Here is a 6,286-nt window from a genome sequence, read left to right on the forward strand (position 1 = left end):
TGTGAGCTCTCTGGGTGTGAGCTCTCTGGGTATGAGCTCCCTGGGTGTGAGCTCCCTGAGTGTGAGCTCTCTGGGTGTGAGCTCTCTGGGTGTGAACTCTCTGGGTGTGAGCTCTCTGGGTGTGAACTCTGGGTGTGAGCTCTCTGGGTGTGAGCTCTGAGTGAAACTCTCACTGGAACCTAGATTCTTCAGGAATTTACTGTTTTGGCAGTTTAACAAGCTTTTGCTACTTGGTACAGTATAAAGATCTCTTTTTGAGCCAGGCAGTGGTGACGCACACCTTTAATCCCAGCACTCGGAGGCAGAGGCAGGTGGATCTCTGTGAGTTCGAGGCCAGCCTGGTCTACAAGAGCAAGTTCCAAGACAGGGTTCAAAGCCACAGAGAAACCCTGTCTCAAAAAACCAAAAATAAATAAATAAAAATAAATGTTTTAAAAAGATCTCTTGTTTGCTAAAAAAAAAAAAAAGAAAGAAAAAGAAAAAGAAAATAAATAAAACAAACAAACAAACCAAAACCATGAATTGAAGTGCTAAGAATCACCATCTTGGGTTTCAGTGGTTTAGAAAACCCAGGCTTGTTTCTAATTTGAACAAGTTTGCTGTTTGCATGGAGGAGACAAACTATCTCTTTCATCTGAGTCTCTTCGGTAATGAGATTCTTGGGGTTTCACCCATCCTGCAGCTCAGACAAGTAATCCAGGGTCGCTCAGTGCAATGGCCCACGGCTTCATCATGAAAACCCTGAAATTCTGGAAAAGGCACCTTGGCTCAAGTTTCTCTGAGTGGGACTAAGGTGTGGTCTAGCTCTGGGGACACTCTTACCGGAACAGTGGAGACACAGGCCAGCTGACCAGTCAGGAACATGCTCACCTCAGTGCCTGCTTCTTCTGCCACTCAATTTCCCATTGTGTATAGCTTAGTCTCTCAAATAAAGTCATCAGCATGGCCGACACGTGTTTTCTTTCATGTGTGTGGGTCTATGCACATGGGTACAGGAGCACTTAGTTCCTCTCCTGAAGTTACTGGTTCTCAGGGGGAGCTGCCAGCCCCAGGATTTTGTTATATACTGTTTTCAGTGTCCTGGGGATCAAACCCAGGGCCTTGCACATGCTATAGTAGGTGGTCTTCTACTGAGCCACCCAGTATTCGGTCTTCAAAGACCCCAAACATTCTAATGCTGGCCGGTTTGACAACCATTGTGTTTGGTTCTAGTTACAAAGCCAAATTCTATTGAGCGCTTCTGTGTGGGGATCATATTCTTCTCAGAGGTGAGGCTGATGTATTTCCCTCTGTCTGTATAAAACTGATGACATGCCCCAAATCACGCAATCTGATGCTATCATGCCAGTTCCTAACAAGGAGGCCAGGGGGAAGCCAGGAAAGCTACCCAGAAGACACAGTGTGGAACCCTAAAGCACACTTCAGAATGCCTAGTCCCATCGAGTTAACCCTCAGACGTTACCTAATACACTTCCGCCTCATTATTTGTATCCAGCAGAAAGAACCAAGATGTCATGTTGCTAATAGCATCTCAATTTTAAAGCACGAATTTCTGATTACCCTGTAACTAAATAAACTTTTCCTTGTTTTCCCTATGGGAAACCCACTCAACGAAACCAAAAGCAGAGCAAGCGCACAGAGCGGCTACGGCCTGTGATAAAGCCCTGGAAAGGGACACCTTGTACTAAGTATCTAAAGAGTATTTAATTGTATCTTCTGGCATCACTGTTTCTTTTTCTAGGACAAAAGGCTGTTTTCCACATATGTGAACCCCTCCCCCAGGCAGATCCCACAGCTTCCGGTGGGAAGGCAGCACGGGAGTGTGGGAGGGTTGGTTTCTAATCTGGGGAATCCCTCAGTCGGAAACTAACGATGTCTCACAGAGCGAGCGCATCTCTAATCTCACAATGAATAATGTATAATGATTTAGAGGAGGGTTTAATAAAAGATCCCCATGTTCCAAAGCCAGTGATTTGGAAGTCGCTAGTTCCTCCCTCCCTCGCCTCCCAGCACAATCTGTCACCAAGCCAGACCGACTGGAGCTGCCAAACCATCCTCAAACCTGTCTTTTCCTTTCCATTCTTGTTACAACTGCTTTCATTTCAGATCCAGACTTTTAATTGGACTTCCTTCCCCTTGCTCCCTTTTGCCTCATTGTCATGACAACCACAAAGACTTGTCTTCATCTCAGAGTGTTTCCCTATTTTGAATGTCCTCGTCTCCTACCTGAGGAAGTCCTAGGCAGAGTGACCTTTCACCTCCTCTCACGCTTCATCAATATTCTAGCCATATCTGTCTATCTGGTTCCCATCTTCCAAGCATTGCTTTCCAGCTGTTTCTACTAGAATTCCCTTTCTCTATTTAGGCCAAGAGGGAAATATATTGTATTTCCTTCAAAACCCTGCTGACTGGCAGCTCCTCTTCGGAGACTCCCTAGCCGAAAGTGAAGGAGTTCTTCTAGCCCCTACCATCACAAGACCTTGGCTAAGCCTCAGAAGCTACCGCCTATTTATTTTAGTTCTTTATCTATTGGTTGTTGTATAGCAGTTTCCTATGAATTGAAACGATCCCTCCTAGAGGGAGGGGGACGACTCTTAAACACGTTAAGCTGAGGAAATATTTTAAAAAGACAGGATGCTCAGAAAGTTATGAACTCACGAAGTCTCTCCTCTGGGTAATATCATTAGTAAACAATGGCTAGGAAGAGGGAACTCTTCAGTGGAACTGTCTGCAAGGTGAGCCAACCCATGCTGGGTAAGCTCCTCCATGATGTAGGCCTCCAGGAGCACTGTGCTCTTGTAATAGAGCCCTCTGAGCTGTCAGCTCACCGAGGCAGACTTAGGATGTATTGTTGTTTGATCTACCACCGTGCCCAGTGTGGGGCAAACAGACACTGATTCGCCTGTTACCAGGAAGTCACACAAGATTGATCTTGTTCATTGTGGATTGCCACATAAAGTGTGATACAGAGCCGGAGAGATGGCTCAGAGGTTAAGAGCACTGACTGTTCTTCCAGAGGTCGTGAGTTCAATTCCCAGCAACCACATGGTGGCTCACAGCCATCTATAATAAGATCTGGTGCCCTTTTCTGGCCTGTAGGCAGACATGGAAACCAACACTGTATACATAATAAATAAATAAATATTTTAAAAAAAGTATGACACAAAATAGCCACATAGTTTAAGAAATTCCAGCTGTGATGGCACGGGTCTTTAATCCCAGCCCTTGGGAGACAGAGACAAGTGGATCTCTGGGTTCGAGGTCATCCTGGTCTACAGCACAGCACCCTGGTCTACGGAGTTCCAGGACAACCAGGGCTACACAGAGAAACCCTGTCTCAAAAAATCCAGCTATGACAAAAATTCATGTGGTGTAAAGGAATCCTACAAAAGCCAAGGAACTGCCTTCTGCGTATTTCTGCCAAGGACATACACTAGAATATCTGGTCTAGACGTGTCTAAGAACGTTGATGTTCAAGATACACTTGGAGCGATTGGATAATGTAGCAACTATTGCTCTCCATAACCAAAGAGTAGACAGTTGAGGTAGGAAACAAAATGCCAGTGCACTGACTGCCAAGGGAAGCGCATCTTCCTAAAAAGCCTCGCTATTGCTGTCTGCCGCTGACAAGCACTAGGTAGTGCTGGAAATTGGAATGCTCTTTCTGGAGGCTATGTGCAGAGACACAGCTAGTTTGGGCGGTGTTTCTTCCAGCCCACAAATAAGGTGAGTGAGTCATTCCTGTCTTCACTGTAACAGAGATCACTTTCGGTCCTGTCCTAAGGAGATCAGACCCATCCTCCATGTTTCTGTCCTTCCTGGTTTTCTTCTTAAACTATAACAAGATGGCGCAAGCTGTAATCCTGGGACTCGGGAGGCAGGGGTTAGAGAATTCCTATAAATTCCAAACTATCAAAGTTGTCTACCAGCAAGTTCCAAGCACAAAACCAAACCAAAAAGATAACCTTCTGTCTTAGGGTTACTACTGCTGAGACTAAACACCAGGACCAAAAGTGAGTGGGGGAGGGAAGGGTTTATTCAGCTTACTCTTCCACCACTGAAGGAAGTCAGAACAGGAACTCAGGAGGACAGGGACCTGTAGGCAAGAGCTGAAGGAGAGGCCATGAGGGGTGTGGCTTACTGGCTTCCTCAGTCTGGCTTGCTCAGCCTGCTTTCTTACAGAACCCAGGACCACCAGCCCAGGGATGGCACCACCCACAATGGGCTTGGCCCTCCCCCATCAATCACTAATTAGGTAAATACTCCACAGGCTTGCCTATAGCCTGATCTTTAGTAGGCATTTTTCTCTGCTGAGGCTCCCTCCTCTCAGATGACTTAAGCTTGTGTCAAGCTGATGTAAAACTAGTCAACAGGCATCCTGAAATTGGGTGTGGTGGTTCGTGCTCAGAATCACACTACTGCCGGGCAATGGTGGCGCACGCCTTTAATCCCAGCACTCGGGAGGCAGAGGCAGGCGGATCTCTGTGAGTTCGATACCAGCCTGGTCTACAGAGCTAGTTCCAGGACAGGTTCCAAAGCCACAGAGAAACCCTGTCTCGAAAAACAAAACCAAACAACAACAAAAAAAAAGAATCACACTACTGTGGAGAAGATCAAGAGTTCAAGGTTGTGAGTTCCAGGCTCACCTGAGCTAACACAACTGTCTCTGTCTCAGAAAAAGGCGGAAGGGTGAGGGAAGGAAAAGAGCAAGCTAATCATAATTCCCTAGGTTTGTTTTGTTTTAAGATGGGTGTTGCAGTGCAGGCTGTAATACCAGCACTGTGGAGGCCGAGACTGGAGGATTCCAAGATGGAGAACAGCCTAGGCTATTATTGCTTTCCAGACCAGTTTGAATTATATGGGGGAGACACGCAAACAAACAAAACCCAAAAAAGTTTGGATTTTTGTTTGGCTGTTTGAGAAGGGGAAAATTAGACAAGATGAACGCTCCCCTCAAGGCCCTTCCAGACTCTTCCTTTCTGTTCTCACTCCACAGCTGGGGATGGGAGGTGGTCTTAACAAGGTTGATTGGGTAGAATTACTCATGGCACAGAGGAAAAAAGGAGGTTCAGTTTGACCATGTCCACGTATGTTTCCCGTAGTTGCAGAGGCACAAAGGGAGAACAGGACCCAGGACTCTCTTTGTGGCTCAGGAATGGACTTCCTTTAAGAAAGTTCTATGTATGAAATGACCAGCATTCTCTCAGTAGTAGCCACATTTATTCATGGCCTTGGGGGCCATAACTTATGTTATTTGTATTCTCTTTCATATATATATAGAGGGATTAAAACACTGGGTTCTGGTCTAGTATAGAGATAAAATACAAATTCAGTTCTATGTGATTTTGGTGATATTAGGGACCAAATCTTTATGTTTGGCTTTTAGAGATAGGATCTCCCAGTAGTGCCGGCTGGCCTGAAACTTAATACAATGTAGCAATGACTTGTCTCTACCGCACAGTGATCCTCTTGCCTCACTCTCTCAAGTGTTGGGATTACAGATATGATCTAAGTCTTTAATCCAGAGGGTCATGGTAGCACAGGCCTTTAATTCCAGCACTTGGGAGGCAGGGACAGGATCTCTGTGGGTTTGAGGCCAGCCTGGCCTACATAGTAAGGACCAGGTCAGCAAAAGCTACGTAACAGGGAGACCCTATCTCAAAACGAACAAACAAAAAAGCTTTTAATCCTGGCTTCTGAGTTTTGGGTACATTTTAAATTTACTTCTAACTATTGTATGGTACATAGAAGGGCTTAACCTTTCAACACAAACTTACCTTTTCTTTCTACCCATATACTTTTATACCAAAACCATAACATATATAATTTCAAGAATATTTTTTATGAGCTGAAGAGATGATCAGTGTTTTGCTACCGTTTGTTTAGTTGGTTGGTTCATTGTTTTGTTGCTGTTGTTAGTTTTTTGAGACAGGTTTCTCTGTGTTTCCCTGGCTGTCCTGGAACTCACTGTCATTTAAAAATACAATGTAAGGGAATGGAGAGATGGCTCAGCGGTTAAGAGTACTGGCTGCTCTTCCAGAGGACCCGGATTCAAGTCCCAGCACCCACATGGCAGCTCACAACTGTCTATAGCTCCAGTTCCAGGGGATTCAACACCCTTACACAGACATATATGCAGGCAAAACACCAATGTACATAAAATAAAAATAAAAAATACAATGTAAAGATGGTTTTCATTTATTTTTTGAGATGATGCCTTGTATTTTAAAAATGACATTATTTTTTTTGTTTGTTTGTTTTTGTTTTTGTTTTTGTTTTTGTTTTT

Source organism: Microtus ochrogaster, linkage group LG5 (assembly GCF_000317375.1).
Source record: "Microtus ochrogaster isolate Prairie Vole_2 linkage group LG5, MicOch1.0, whole genome shotgun sequence".
In the NCBI taxonomy this organism is placed as follows: Eukaryota; Metazoa; Chordata; class Mammalia; order Rodentia; family Cricetidae; genus Microtus; species Microtus ochrogaster.